Below are 16,176 nucleotides of genomic sequence, written 5' to 3' on the forward strand. Positions count from 1 at the left end.
GACAAGGAGATTCTATTTCTCCATTCTTATTTATCTTGGCACAGGAGGTGTTCTGCAGAGGTTTGAAGTTGCTAGTAAGGGATGGGAAGCTGAAGTCTCTTCCGGGACCTCGAGGTGTGTCCATTCCCTATCATTTATTTTTTGCAGATGATATATTTATTTTTATGAATGCTTCTGCAAAATATGTGAAGAATCTCCAAGATTTCCTAGAAAAATATCAAGCTTTTTTAGGGCAGAATTTCAATCTGGATAAAAGTAGCCTATTTTTTGGGAAGGTGGCACCCCACAGGAAACAATATATTTCTTCTCTGTTAGGTATAAAATTAGAGAGGCTTCCGACGAAGCATCTAGGCGTGGAAATTTTCAAGGGAAGAGTGAGAGGATCTCATCTGTTACCTTTGCTAGATAAGATAAAAAGTAAGCTAGCTGGATGGAAGGGTAAGCTGCTCTCAATGGCGGGAAGAGTGGAGTTGGTGCGATCTGTGATCTCTAGTATTTCTGTACATAACTTTGCAATATATTGGTGGCCAGACCATTCTATTAAATTGGTGGAGCGGTGGATGCGTAATTTTATCTGGTCAGGTGATATGGAGGTTACAAAGAAAATAGTGGTGAATTGGGACGATGTGTGCAAACCAAAACAGGAAGGGGGGTTAGGCATTCGCAGACTGCGAGATGTAAATTTTGCCTGTCTAGCAAAATTGACTTGGCAGATTAAGCATGAGGAGTCCTCTATGAGTAAGTTCTTCCGGGGTCGCTTTCTAAAAGCAGACGGATCTCTAAAATCTAGCCATATCTCCTCTTCGATTTGGCCAGGGATAAAGAAAGTCTGGAATTTTGTGACTTTAAATGAGCAGTGGACAGTAGGTAATGGGCAAAAAATTGATTTCTGGAAGGGCAGGTGGTTGGATCATCTCTCCATTGAAGAAATGCTTCTGAATGATGGCGGTCACAGTGGGAATTTAAAGGCAAAAGTCTGCGATTTTATCCATAACTTTAGATGGGAATTTCCTCAGGTAGCATCTAACTTCATGAAAAATATTACAAATAAAGCAAAATTAATCTATATTTCAGGCATGGAGGATGAATGTCATTGGAGCCCTTCTTCAGCAGGAGTTTTTTCCATAAAGTCAGCCTGGGAAGCTTGTAGAAGAAGCTCGCCTAAGGTGAGCTGGTCATCTTTGGTGTGGAAGTCCTCTATTCAACCGCGTCAAGCAGTTTTTGGATGGAGATTGATCAGAAATAAACTTGCGTTAGATGTGAATGTGAAAAGGAGGGGTGTCTCTCTGCCCTCAAAGTGCAGTTTTTGTGGTAAGTCGGAGGAGTCTAAAGATCATTTATTTTATGAGTGTAGCTTTGCTACCTCTATATGGTCTCGATTCTGTCAATGCTTTGGTGTGTTGAGACCAGCTTTTTCTGATGAATCTCATCTGATTTCTTGGTGGAAACTCCAAGCAAAATCAGTGTCATTGAAAGGGGTGTGGAATAAGGGGTTTGTGTTAATCCCTTTTTTTATTTGGATGGAGAGAAATTCCAGGCGGTATGAAGGAGTCTCTTCTTCTGAGCAGATTTGTTTTTTGAAAATAAAAAATGAAATTCGTTCTCAGACACTAGCCCATTCTGGGGTGGCTGTTTCGATTGAAGATTTGATGTGCGCTAGAAGGTTGGGATTTTCAGGGGTTCAACGCCGGCAAAAAGAATTATTTGAAATTTTTTGGTGTACTCCTCCAACAGGATGGGTCAAATTAAATTCTGACGGCTGTTCGTTGGGCAATCCGGGAAAAGCAGGTGGGGGAGGTCTTCTGCGCAATGAGAAGGCTGAAGTGTTATATAATTACAGAGAGTTCCTTCAAATTGGCACAAATTTTGAGGCGGAATTCCAGGCTATTATTGCAGGAATTGAAGCTGCAAACCGATTGGGGGTGCAAAGTTTATGGATTGAATGTGACTCAGTCGCGGTGGTTCATCTTTTGCAGAAAAAGAAAATTCCTTGGAAATTTCGGCAAAGGTGGATTAACTGCTTACCCTACCTTGAAAGGGTGGAGTGGAAGATCACGCACTGCTTTCGTGAAGCAAATTCTGTAGCGGATTTCTTGGCAAAGTCTGCCGCTCGCTTTGAGACCTCTTTACCAGTGACATCTTGGCCGGCCTTGGTAAAAATGGATCTAGACATGGATGCCTCGGGTCGTCCGAGATATAGACTGCTATAGCCCTCTAATTCAGTCTTCAAATCATAGTGGAGGAGAGTTGGTTGATGGTTTTTTTTCTGCTGATGGCAATGCCGAAGGTGGATTAAATCCGTCTCCGCTCTTCTCAGTTAAATTGTCGATTTTTTGATTGGGTATTTTATCCCTCTTGTATTATATTTTTATCTTCTTTTTTAATACAAATGATATTTTAGCGAAAAAAAACCTTAACAAGTTACAACAACCGCGCGTGTGTTTGATGCAAATCTTAATGGGAAACAAAGACATCTCAAAGCATTGACACTGTATAGTTATAGGTAAGAGCTGAGGTCAATGTACTACCTATCATTGGAACGGCCCAAGTGAGTCCTGAAACTTGAAGATTCATCTGGTGAAATTTGTTTTATCCTTTCTGCCATCTATTTATCAAAGTTTCAATGCAATCCAAGGGGTAGTGCAGCAACGAACTTGGTACGAGTCGTAAACTCGAACGTCCTAATTTCGGTTCCCATTCAACCCCGGTATGACCCTGTCCATATGGTCATGGGCTCAGTATGGGCTTGCAGGACTAGTCAGGCCGAAGGCTTGGATACCCCTTGTTAGCAGCAAAAAAAAAAAGGGAACAAAAACATATTAGTTTCAATGCTATGGTTGCCCATAAGTGAGAGGAGAGAATTTTTTTACTGTTTCATGATAAGCCAAAGGCATTGACTTGCATCATAAAGGATATCAAAGTAGATGTCAAGGACAAGTGTAGAGTTGCAGTCCCTAAGGATAGGAAATCTTCTAAGAACATGTAATTAGCTCAGAAATGGGGTGTTATCCAATCTGGATTAAGAGGCATATGTCCCCGGAATTCTGATCCCACTAGCTGCTGCTTTGCTTTTGGGTCCTTTTAGTTTGGGGGTTTTTCCCTGACCCTTAAATTGGTTGCCTTTGAGATGTAATTGTTTTCATTCTTTTTTAATAAATTAATATTAAGTATTCAAAAAAAAAAAAAAATAGTTTAGGTGGAATTATAGAATCAACTTGGCTACTATAATTAATTTTGTAACTTCTTGGTCGGCCAAACCCAATCTGATAAGGCGCAACCAAATTATTCCCCAAGCTGGCTAGAATGGTTTAGTGTTTGGAAATTTTTGCATGAGATCTGAGTCATCTGAGCACATTGGCAAGTGCTGATTAACTCAAAGTTTTAAAATTAAGAAATGGACATGGGATGCAACTATTATGATTAGAATATGATTGAAATCGGTCAGAATTGGCTTCGAATCGATTGAAACCCTAAAGAATGGAATCAAGAAGAAGCAACGATTTTCATAGTTTTTTTTTTTTTTTTTTTTTTTTTTTTGACAAATTTGTAAATCTTGCTATTGATCAGGTGGGGATCAAATTTAAGTTACAGATTACCCGCCCCCTTCTTTCAAGGGCAAATGGTTCTAAAAATGGTTCTTATCAAAAAGTCCCAAATATATGCCACTTGACGACTTAGTCGGATGGACCTAAATTTTGTGGATATGTTGACCTTCTGCTCCCTCCCTATATTAAGCGTTTTAATATTAACAAAGTTTATCTAGTGAAAAAACAAAGCTAGGGACTCCAGTGGAGTGCATACATAGATGGCAAAGGTTTGAATTAAACAAAATCTGTTGGAATTAGCTAACTCTTCTAGTCGATCCACAGAAAGTGGATTGGCCTAAATTAATTAAAAAAAAATAAAAAAATGGAGTCTTTCCAATTTAAAAAATGGGTCCACTTCTAGTGTTCAGGTAAACTCCAACCAATTTAACTGATTCTACTCAGATTCGAATCGAAGTGTATGAAGACCGATTCTGCTCAGTCGAACCTTACTTTGATTCTAATCTTGAATGGTTCTTCTATATTTGCTATATTTTTCTCCTTAATTTTGTTTGATTACTTGTTTGAAGGATATAAGTTCTTGGTGAATTCGATTTAGGGTACCTCTTATTGCCTCTTATTCTCTTTTGACTTAATCCTGCCTTCAAATCAAGTGGGGGGAAGGGAAGGGAAGGGAGGTAGGGAGGGGAGGGGAGGAGAGGAGAGTGGGGAGAAATACATGTATAATTCTTTCATGTTCCCAAAATAAATAAATAAATAAATAAAATAAAACAAAAAAATAGTAGGTCTGAACACTTGTGACTTGTGTAGGCACCTTAGTGCATTACATTATGAAGTTCGATGGTAATAATGTATTGCTACTGGTGATACAATTAAAATTGTCCAATTGGATCAATTGGGTTTCAAAAGACTTTATTTTGCTAAATAGTTGGGTTCTATGGACTTTTTTTTTTTTTTTTTTGCTAAAAGGTCCAAAATTGTATTAAAAAGAATGAAAAAGAATGTACATGGGGACAATGATAAACAACGCGAAAAAAAGGAAGAAAATCTGAAAGCTGAATCCCCATCTTCAGCATTGCCATCAGCAAGGAAAAGCCTTCAAAAAAATTGACCCAAAAAGATTACACAAATCTGAAACGAGGATGTAAGGCAGCATCCTGCTCCAGGTCCAAGATTCTCAAAGGAGGCCAATTCACTATAGGATCTGAGATGTCTAGTCTTGCCGCAGAGTTCGCCAAGAAATTAGCAATAGAGTTTGCCTCACTGAAGTGAGAAAATTTCCAATCAATGGACTCCAAATAGGGCTGCATCTCTTTCCATCTTTGGAAGACGAACCAAGGGACTAATCCTCTTGAGAGAAGGGGTCACCACCGCCCTTGAATCAACTTCAATCCAAAGTTTCCGAATATTACTTGCTCTAGCATGTTCTATGCCCGAGATCACTGTGAAAAATTTTGCCTCGAAGTTGGTTTCAACCCTAATTGCTTTCTTGAAATTTGAAATGACCTTCGCTTCATTATTTCTGAAGATCCCTCCTATACCAACCTTGCCTGGGTTGCCTAAGGAGCAACCATCAGTGTTCAACTTAGTTCAGCCTGGATGAGGAGGGCACCAAAACACTTTCAAAGGCTCTCTTTTTTTATGAAAGTTTCTTAGAATGCCAAAACACCTGGCGCACATCAGATCAGATATGGAGAGAACTTTTCCAAAGTAAACTAAGGAAAGCGATCTGATTTCTCTTTGAAATATGGTGAAGCAATGCTGACTTTGGAGATTGGCCTCATCATGCCATCTAGAGTTTCTTTCCATCCACAAGAAATAGGGGATCGAGATGACCCCACAATTCTAGACATCTTTAAATGTTAACAGCTTAGCTTTCCTCTTCCACCATTGGAGAAGCTCTTCAATCCCATTGAAAAATGGCCAATGCAGACCAAAGAGATCACAAAAATTCTGCCATAAAAAAGACGCGTAGCTACATGATAAGAAAAGGTAGATAGTTGATTCTTCAGCAGAACCACAGAGATCACACTTAGAGGACATCTGCACACTACGTTTACGAATTTCATCATCTGTTGCTAATCTCTTGTGAGCAAAATGCCATCCAAAGGTTGCTTGACGAGGCTGGATTTTTTATTTCCAGACTAAGCAGAACCAGGCCACCTTGGGATTTTTCTTCCTTATTTTCTCCCATGCTAAGAAAATAGAGAAAGCCACTGATGGAGAAAGGGTCCAGTGGCATACATCTACTGAGTTAGAAACGTGAATCTGAGAAGCCTTGGCAAATGAATCATTAAGATAAGAGGAAATAACTGGAGGAAAGCACCACCTGTGATCAAGAATGAAATCAGCCACCTTTAAATTAGTTCCTTTGAACAGGTTCAAGTCCAAACTGGATCCATCAGCCAGAGATTTTTCTTTCAGCCACCTATCAAGCAAGAAATTAATACTCTTCCCATCTCCAATTGACCACCTTTCAAAATCAGATACAAACTTTATTCAACCCAATAAAGATTGAGGAAGACTTGTAGCCAAGTTTTAGAGAGCCATCAGCATTAACGAATCTAGCTCTGAAGAAGTTGCTTATGATGGAATCTTCATGCTTGATTTGTCAGGCAAGCTTGCATAAGCAAGCTTTATTAACATCACGCATTCTTCTAATCCCCAGACCACCCTTCTGCTTGGGTTTGCAAATGGACTCCCACTTGACAACAATCTTCTGTTGCTTCTCTACATGCCCAGATCATATAAAATTCTTCATCCATCTCTTAACAATCTTGATGGAAGATTGAGGCCACCAATAAACTGCAAAGTTATGGATGGAAATATTGGAGATAACTGATCTGACTAATTCCACCTGACCTACCAGGGAGAGAAGTTTTTCTTTCCAACCAGCTAACTTGGACTTGATTCTATCCATCCAGGGCAGAAGATGGTTCTTTGTGACTCTGCCTTTTAATATCTCAACTCCCAAGTATTTAGTTGGAAGCTTTGAGATTGAGATACCCAAGGTATCAGAGATGTATTGTTTTCTGTGAGGAGCCACTTTGCCAAAAAACAACTTGCTTTTATCCAGGTTAATTTGCCACCCAGAAAATTCCTGATACCTAAATAGAGAGCTTTGAAGATTTCTAACATATGAAACAGAGGCATTCATAAATACAAAAATATCATTAGCAAATAAGAGGTGGGAGGGAATAATGGTTCCTCTGGGACCAAGCAGAGCTTTTATTTTTCTCGAAATAGATAAATGTCTAAGACCTCTACAAAGGACTTCTTCAGCCAGAATAAAAAGGATAGGAGAGATCGGGTCTCCCTGACAAAGGCCACGACCTACTCCAAAGAAGCCGACAGGACCACCATTTACCAGAATAAAAATTCTAGAAGACAAGAGGATTTCACAAATCTAAGAGATCCAACGATCTGAGAAGCTAAACTTAAGGAAGCAAAGATGAAGTCCCAAGAAAGAGAATCGAAGGCTTTGTTTAACATTGAGTTTGATGCCCATCCCCCCTCCTGTCACAGTGATGTGCATTAAGTTAGCCAACTCAGATGCAAGACTAATATTGGAAGAAATAACTTTCCCTTGCTGAAAGGCACCTTGTTCCTCAGAGATGAGGCGGGGAAGAAGGAGAAAAACTCGGGAACCTAGGATTTTCAATAGGACTTTGCAAAAAAAATTTCTCATACAAATAGGCCAGAAAATTTTAAGGGAGTGTGCCCCTAAAGCTTTAGGGATAAGGGTGACTAAGCAGTTGTTCACCCCTAAGGGAAATTTACCCACCCTAAAAAAATGAATCACAGCTCTACAAAAATCTACTTCCACAATATTCGAAACACAGTGGAAAAAATTACCTGAAAAGCCATCGGGGCCTGGAGAGCTATGGACATTGTTATTCTTATTTCTCTGGGTTTTAATATTTTAATGGTTGAGTTATAAAATCTAAAAGTGGGGATTCTAATGGGGTGAATAAAAATTATTATTTTATTTGCTAATTTTCATGTCTAAGGTCCAAATTGGGGAAGTTATATTAGCTGCTTAAGAGTCCCATTATTAGTTATTTTGGGTTACTAATTATTTTAGGTTACTAAGAGTTTTATGAATGTTGGATCTTCATTTTGCTATAACAATCCCTAGTCACGTGGTTACTATGCCAGCATATGGACCAATAGAAGGGCAGGTGATGGCATCAACTAGAAGGGGCTTTAGGGGGTAGTGCAGCCTTTTCAGATCAACTATGTCGGGGCGTCAATATATATATATATATATATAAAGAACCTTGCCCTTCTGGCATTCACTACATCCCGACACAATTGAGTGGGAAAAGACCCAGCTGTCCCTGCATGCACTAGATATTTTCACGAACATCTGTGTCTGGGCATAGGGGTCACAGTGAGATCTTGTTTCTCTCCTCCCCCATAGTATTACACTCTCCTCTTTTCTTGGGAATCAGATCTTCTCTAGCCATGCTAGGCAGCCAACTCCCATATGACGGTTGGTTGGTAGCATCCTGGGCATACTCCCTATCTTCTCTCTCTTTCTTGATTTGTCTTTTTTTTCCTTTTTTTATTTTATTTGTTATTATTATTATTATTTTAAGGATGGCTTAACTATTTCAATTCTTTTTCTCCACATATTATCTCTCCTCTTGCCATCATGACCACCAGCCAGGAATTGGAAGACTAATTTTAATCCCAAAGTTGGGTTCTGTGAACCTCGGGCTTCTTATTGTTTTAGTTTTATCATTGTAGTGGGCTGAATTATAAAGCCCAACAGTAGGGAACTAATGGGTGCACGAAAATTATTCTTTTATTTATAGGTCTTATGCCTATAGTTTAAATCTATAAAATTATCTTTTCTACCATTAAAAAATAATAATAATAATAATAATAATCTATAAAATTATCTCAGCTATCTAAAAGCCTTATAGTTATCTATCCTAGATTTATCCCTCCCCTCAAATCTGGAAAGATCTAGTTTCTCTCCTCATCCCGCGGTATTGCTCTATTCTTCTTCATATCTTCTCTGTGACTTTCTCTCATCAATTCTTTTGGGTTAGAGATCGCTGCTTTATCATGTGACGCATGCACTACAGGATGAATGAGAGTGCATGAAGAGGCATCGATATGGATGGGGTTTTTTAATTTTACAAGGGGCAGGGCAATAATTCTACGTGCCCTTGTGTCTGAGCGCTAGGGCTGCAGCATTCTTTTTACCATTTTGTTTTTATCTCTCCTCTCATTATTTCTCTTCTTAATTAGTCCCTTAAATTCTCTCTCATGCAGTTTGTCTTATATCTTTCTTGATTAGATTTAAATTTTATAGATTTGTGGATTCATGAGCTTAGTCTTCTCAAATCTACTTCTTGTTGCACAATCCCGCGCGTCCAAGATCCTGCAGAACAAGAGTTAAGAGGCTGGCCCGGAAGGACCTCCGGGACCAAGCTCCGATGAACAAGTTAGACTCAGATATATTCATTCTTGTGCAAGGGGTCTCATTGATTCAGAGTCTTACCTTTTCTTTCATATAACCTTCTTTATATGGGTAATAAAAGTCACCCTCATTGGTCGAGAGATGCTGACATATGGACATATGGCCTTATCTCATTGGGGAGATCTTCTTCTATCGTGGTTGAGTTGGTTGAGATCACAACGGTTAACTTAACTAGGGTTAGACATCATAACCGTTGACCTGACCATGGTAAGATCCCCCTAACGGTTAACTTGACCATGGTGGGGTTCTCCAACGGCTAACCTGACCATGGTAGGACCCAGAGTCAAGTAACTGCCTGACTCTAGTTAATTTCCCCGGCCTTAGTTTAGGTCGACCACAGCGCCTTTATGGGGGTGGGTTGGATGCTCAGGAACCTTTACCGGTGGTCGGGGAGATTGGTCCACATCTACACTTATGCTAATCGGGCCTGTGTACGGTTACACGACCATTGACTGGTCAATGGTGTACATATATATATATATATATACACATATATATCACTACTAAACCATAGGTGACAACCTACGCATGGTACTTGATCCTATGGGCTGTTTACCAAGGGCTTATTCCGATTACATCTTGCATCATAGTCTACAATGAGAGTTTTACGCCTACTTCTTGATTGGCCGGTTGGGGGAAAATTATTTTCTCAAATGGGGCTTGTATTTGGGCCTCTTAAATTTTGGATATGCAATAAGTTCACAGGAATCTGAAGCTAGAGGAATTCACCAAAGGCTACAGAAGGCAAGGCAATTAAGGCTCATTGCCACCACATTTTGTATTGATTGTGAGGAGATTGTTAAACTTCTTCAACAAGATCAGGGGAGTTGGCCATGGGACATGTTCCCTTTTTTGTTGGATAGATGTTTTCTTTTTTATTGGACATAATGAATGTGTCAAAACAATTTAACTCTTTTAAAGTGGAGAAGAGAAGTAGTATGGTAACAGCTCTTTTTTAGGTAGAAGAAGCATCATTCATTAAAATCTTCGAAAGAGGAATTAGTTACATAGGATACCTCCCTGAGCAAAATAGAGTTAAGTCAGGGGTCATTACAAAAGAACTCAATTAGAATAGGGAAAAGAAAGCCTTGCATGAGAGGGACTGATCAACATGGTTTGTTCCATGACGGCGGCTAAATGGAAGATGCACTCCACAAACAAAGAAGAGAGGTGGATGGTGTCTTCCACAACTGAGAAACTTAATTTCAGCATTGAAGTGCTTTGAATTAACAAAGAGGATTAGCTGCTAGGAAACGATCTCAAAGATAGCGGAGGGTCAACCTTCAATGACAACCCTACACACAGTCAAGTGGAGGGCAATGGATTCAGCGATCAAAGGGGAGGTAAAATTAATATGTTTAGCAAAAGCAACTAGAATATCCACCCCAAGAGCAGCGAGCAGCAATGCCAATACAAGCCTGATAACGATTCTAATGGACAGAAGCATCTAAGTTCAATTTAATAAAGCTAGATGAAGGGTGAGACCAACCACAGCATACCTGATGGGAAGAGGAGGGCTGTAGTGGCCGCTGAAAGGAGTCGACGCTTGACTAAAATCCGCAAAAGAATTGAGGGCCCTATGAATAACATTCTCCAAAGGGATGGAGATCTTGTTGTGCACAAGAGAGTTACTCGCTTTCCATATCTGCCAGCATAAGAAAGAGACAAGGCCAGCAACTTGAGATTGGGAAAACAGAAAGGAGGATTTTCCATGAGTCAATCCAGCCATCCAGGCCTTGAGAGAAAACCCATCCACGCGAATAAATAGAAGAGAGCCAAACCAAACAGCAGTAGCAAACAGACAGGATAAAAATACATGAAGAAGGGTTTCAAGCACATTACCATAACAAGCATAAGAGGAATCAAGCCGCATGTGCCGTCGTTGAAAGCCTTCACCCACATTTACCCCATCCGCACACCACCTCCGAAGAAAGGACCGAATCTTTGGGAGGGCCTTATTACGCCTGATGAATTTCCAAGTCTGATCTTTAATTCTTTGATATCCGTGGGAAACAGAGGAAGAAGAATGAGCACTGAATCGGCTATCAGCTTGATTTTACGCAAGGCAGTAAGCCCTTTTAATCAGAAAACCCCCCATATGAGGCGGTCTTCACAATCTGAAACGCTTGAAGGGATACTCAAAATGGCCACTTGAATAGAATAGGAAAAAGAGTAGCTAATAAAACATGATTCCAACATCTATTAGCACGATCTATAAACTCAGAAACCCAAATCAAAGGCAGCCCAAGGGCTTCAAAGAGGGAGACATCTGATTTGGCAAGGAGGGGATCCAATGGTCTTCCCAAATAAGGACCAAGCAAGCATTACCTATCTTCCAAGTCAGCCCAAAGCAGGAAGAGATCCCTACCATAAATGATGTTGTGCCAACCTCATCAGGGGTACGATCCAAGGCCAACATCAAGGACCGATGTCCGCGGATGGTAAATGGCCTTCATAAAAAGGGCACAAGAGACTGGGCTCTGATCAAAACTTCCAAGAGGCACGACCCAAGAGAGTGTTAGATCAAACACTAAGAAATACGAAAAATAAATAGACAATAGATCCGCACGACACAGAGATTTAACGAGGTTCATACACTAGGGTGGTGTGCTACGTCTTCAGGCGAAGAAGATGTTTTACTATGCAGAAGAGAGATTACGCCCAAGCAGTGGCAAGAAAACTTGCCCTGAAACCCTAGCTCGAAAAACCCCCCAAATACAATGACTTTCTCAACAAGCAACAGTACACTATATATACTCCAAGTCACGGGTCGATCCATCGGGTCACGGTCTATCCGGTCAAACCATACTGCAAGGGTATAGCCCCCCCACCCCCATACAAGATCAGTAATGGGCTCCGACCTTGAGCCTATCGGCCTAACCCCTCTACTTCCATCACAGATCTCAGAAAACTTCCCATTCAAGTCGCCACCAAAATATGTCGGAGCGGGTCAATCTTCAAAACAGGTCAAGAATTCGAGAAAAACTTAACAGAGAGACTTGTTGTGGAGCTTTGAGTCCCAAAAGCCCAGCCCTCCTTTGTCTTCAGACCGACATATGCGCTCCTAGCAAATCCAATGTATCTGTTACTATCTTTTTTAGCCCAAAATTAAGATCATTGTGAATAAAGGAAGAAATTTTAAAATGAGAATCAGTATAGGAAGGGATGGCAAAGGCCACCAACTTGAGTAATGTTTCCCGACCTGAGTGAGAGAGGAGCTGGCCTTTCCAATCACCAATACGACTCATGGAGCGATCTCAAATGTCTTTAAATAAAACCTTCTTGCTTTGAGAAAAATCAACAGGAAGGCCCAAATATTCTGAAAAGAAACCACACGAGGGATCTTCAAAGACTTAGACAATCATTTGCGGATGCGAGGGTAAGTATTTGAGATGAAAGTGATGGAGGACTTAGAAATGTTGATGGCTTGCCCACTACCCCGACAACAGAGATCCAGACACTGCTTAAGGATTTTAAGCTCAGCAAGGTCAACCTTGGAGAACAAAATGCAATCATCTACATAAAGAAGATAAGTGAGAGGTGGATGACATTTAACCCGAATACCATGAATATCTCCAAGACTTTCAACATTTGCAAGGATGGAGCTAAGATCTTGAGTACATAGAATAAATATATAGGGGGCCATGGGGTCTCCCTACCTGATTCCACAAGAAGGAACAAAATCACCATGGGTAATGCTGTTTGAAGTGGGCTGCCCAAAGACATTGCATGCACATCTGGATCCACCGATCACTGAAGCCAAACTTTATGAGAAAACCTTCAATAAGGCCCCAATCAAGGTGATCATATGCCTTCCTTCCATCAATCTTAATGGCAGCCAACTTTAACTTTCCCTTTTTCTACTAGCGAATATAATGGAAAACTTTATGCACCATGAAGACATTTTCAGATATAGAACGGCCTGGAATACAAGTTGATTGAGGATAAGAGATGATATCATCAAGAGTTAGTTTCAACCTATTAGCAAGAAGGCCTGGAATAAAAATTGATTGAGAATAAGAGATAATATCATCAAGAGTTAGTTTCAGCCTATTAGCAAGAACTTTAGACACAATGCGATAAGATACATCACACAAGCTAATAAAACAATACTAATCCAACGACTTCTGGCTGATCACTTTAAGAATAAAGCAAACATAAGTGGAGTTGAACTCTTTTGCAAAAAGACCCGGAACAAAAAATTCATTGACAAACTTCAAGATGTCGGGGCCAATAAACTTTTAAAACTTCTGGGGAAAAAATAGGGGGAAGCCTATCAAGACCAGGACTCTTTAAAGCTTCCAAAAGAAAAATCACATCTCTAACATGTTCATCCAATGGAACACAACACAAGCTAGTGTTCAGATCATCTAAAACATTAGGTTGAATCAAGGCAAGCACCGAATTAAAAGAAACAGGTTCAATAGGCTCCAACTTATGATCACCCTCATAATTGGTAATAAAAAATCAATTATTCTGATCTGATATTTGTTCAATCAAGATCTAGCCGCTAGATATAAGATCAGATATGACCCAAATCTAGATTTCGGACTAGAGTCTTCCTCCTCCAATCCTTAAGTATGCCCACCACTAACAGATCCTGCTGGCCGATCTGCAATAGGGTAGCAATGGATAGAGTAGGATCAAGTAATGACTTTACCCTTGTCCTAAACCTAAGCCCATGGGCTTTGATTTCCTGTATAGAAGTGGATATTCCCCTCTAACCCTTCAAAATAAGGCTTTGAAAAATCCACCAAAGCCCCAATATGGTTATACCTGAAGTGAAATAAAGTGAAATAAAATTTTCTCTATTGAACTGAATAATTACATGGAAAAAAGAAAGTGAGAGAGCATAAGTAGCCTCATAGGATGGAATAAAAAAAAAAAATTTGTACAATAGAAATAAATTTCTAGTATTGTGATGCAGATTTATTGGCTCCATATTATTTACATTTTCAAATAATCATTTACCAAAAATGGATCAATTCTGTAAAATTATAGTTGAAATTTTTTGAAACCTACTCTCTCTATGTTGTAATCCCCATACTTCATAGCATTTTAACCATGTATAGAACATGAAAACTGAGCAAAACTGATGAATGAGGTGGGTGGAAGGAAAAGACAGAGAAGAACGCTTTGATCAACAAGACATGAAATGTGAAATTGATTCAAACAACTGATGCTTTTTCCCTTCCTCTAAATGTATTATGCAGGGGTGGGTATCCCTGAAACGTGCATTCCAGAGGATCCGGTCTCAAAATTAACGAAGACAGAATTCTGAGTCATCAACTTAATATGTTCTTTCTACTATGCACATCCCAGATACAAGAATCTCCAGAGTCTAATCCTCCACTCCAAACCATCAGATAATAGGATTTCTTAGGAACAGTATAACAATCAAATTGTGAGAAAGCATAAAAAATGGGTGTACCCAATGTATGAGGCTCCTGCCATTACAGGGTCTGGGGATGGTCATAATGTACGCAAGCTGTTTCCTGACTCAAACTTGCGACCACTAGGAGTTCATTAAGATTGTGAAAAAGCATAACTCACAAAAATGATCTAGGAAGTTCCCAAGGTAGCTGTAACATCTTAATGCAATAAATGAATAGGAAAAGAGAGAAGGGAGTTGAATAACCAAGGCAACCAAGATATCATACTCAACAATTCAGATAACTTTATCTAGGGCCAACAAAAAAGATAATAGCCAAACTCTGTCACATCTGTTAGCAACTACCCAATAGCCTTAGAAATTTTGGACAGTTGATCGAAGGCTGTATTGCATTTTAACAAAGTGATCTTTTTCTAAGGGTCTTCTCAAGTTATGCCTCACAACTTGACTTGCATAATTAGTACAAGTAGTTTTGAAGCTTTGTTTGAAGATGGTAGACGTGTGTGTCTCTGTTGTGTTTGCATGGGTGAGCAATGTTTCGATTTTTCCTCTTTGATAAGAGTGAAGGATGCAGGTTGGATCCTGCTTATAATTTGTTGGAAATTCAGTACTGGTATTTCTCTACCTTTACCTTACAACCAACCCTTTTATCATCCTGATGATCTTTAACTTCTCATGCTTTTACATTTTGAGTATGGATGCAACTTTTCATATAGCTTATTTCTGTTGAGTTTTATATTTCCTTAAAATCACCATTAGCCCCCTCATCAACAAAAATGCTGCACAGTACTTATTAAGTCTGAAACTTATTTACAACTAACCATGGTTTTTACTTTTTAGTAGTTGAAATTGACAAAGATTCTATGACCCCATTGTGGACAAATGCTAGACAGTTGTTATGAGCAGAAAATGATTCACTCTAGATCAAAATGTATATGCAGGGATGCTTGCTTATTCTTGTCGCCTCACGCATTTAGCTACACAACACTAATAAAAGTGTCCTTCCCATGTTCTTTTCTAGGTTTATCCTCCATAACTGACTTTTAGCAGTTAATACATTAGCTTGGAGACAGAGCATCACATGAGCAGAATTCGTGGCTGAAATTTGAAGGGTCTCACAAATGCGGGTCCAACATTAGCTTGGATCCAATAACCCATTAGCTTAGATTTAATAACCCATTAGAACAACATCTTCAATACCATTTACTGAGCATTCTCTTGCATGTTGCAGAAGGGTCAAATGAATGAATTGAGTTCTCCTAAGTTACAACATTAGGAAGCCCAAAGAGGATGGTCATAAATGTCTTGGCACATGGCCTTGTATTTAGGTTGTCCTTTCCATTGCAGTTGAGTCCTGCTACAGAGATGCAAAAGAAATGGGGAATGGAACTGCGGTTTTGTTTGTCACAGTACACCCCACATTCAGTTAGGATAAAGCTAAGTTGAGTTGGACCTTGAAATTCACGGCTTCCGAGTTCCTAACACGGAAAGAGTTCAAATTGTGGGAGGTGAGGTATGCAAGGATAGGAGTCTTTAGACTAAGTTCTGTTTATCTATGGCTAAGTTTCATGTAATCAAACAGATCCTTTTGTCCTTGACATCTACCAATTGGAAAGTTCAAATGGAGAATATCGTATACAGGGGATCTGAGATAGGCCAAGTACCTTGATGCTTATAATAGGTATTGTAAAGGTACAAATACTACCAAATGTTTTTCATTAGATAGTACTACAAGCCGTCACTCC

At 39.5% G+C, this 16,176-nt stretch overlaps 2 long non-coding RNA genes across 4 annotated transcripts in view; both read right to left on the reverse strand.

Moving 5' to 3' along the window:
• Window positions 1-9,996: 9,996 nt before the first annotated feature.
• LOC122072651 lies at window positions 9,997-11,663 on the reverse strand. The gene is made up of 3 exons (XR_006138560.1): window positions 10,882-11,663; window positions 10,539-10,684; window positions 9,997-10,334 (listed from the first exon to the last, which is right to left on the reverse strand). It is a non-coding gene; the product is annotated as an uncharacterized LOC122072651 (long non-coding RNA).
• Window positions 11,664-11,706: 43 nt separating this feature from the next.
• Window positions 11,707-16,176, reverse strand: part of LOC122074925 — a 6,756-nt gene continuing 2,286 nt past the window's right edge. For 2 of the 3 annotated variants that reach the window (XR_006139095.1, XR_006139093.1), the window contains exons 2-3: window positions 12,242-12,961; window positions 11,707-12,103 (exon numbers count right to left, since the gene is read on the reverse strand). This is a non-coding gene — a long non-coding RNA (uncharacterized LOC122074925). The remainder of the gene's footprint in view (window positions 12,104-12,241; window positions 12,962-16,176) is intronic. The other variant, XR_006139094.1, reaches the window with a different exon arrangement.

This window comes from Macadamia integrifolia, chromosome 3 (assembly GCF_013358625.1).
Source record: "Macadamia integrifolia cultivar HAES 741 chromosome 3, SCU_Mint_v3, whole genome shotgun sequence".
Classification (NCBI taxonomy): Eukaryota; Viridiplantae; Streptophyta; class Magnoliopsida; order Proteales; family Proteaceae; genus Macadamia; species Macadamia integrifolia.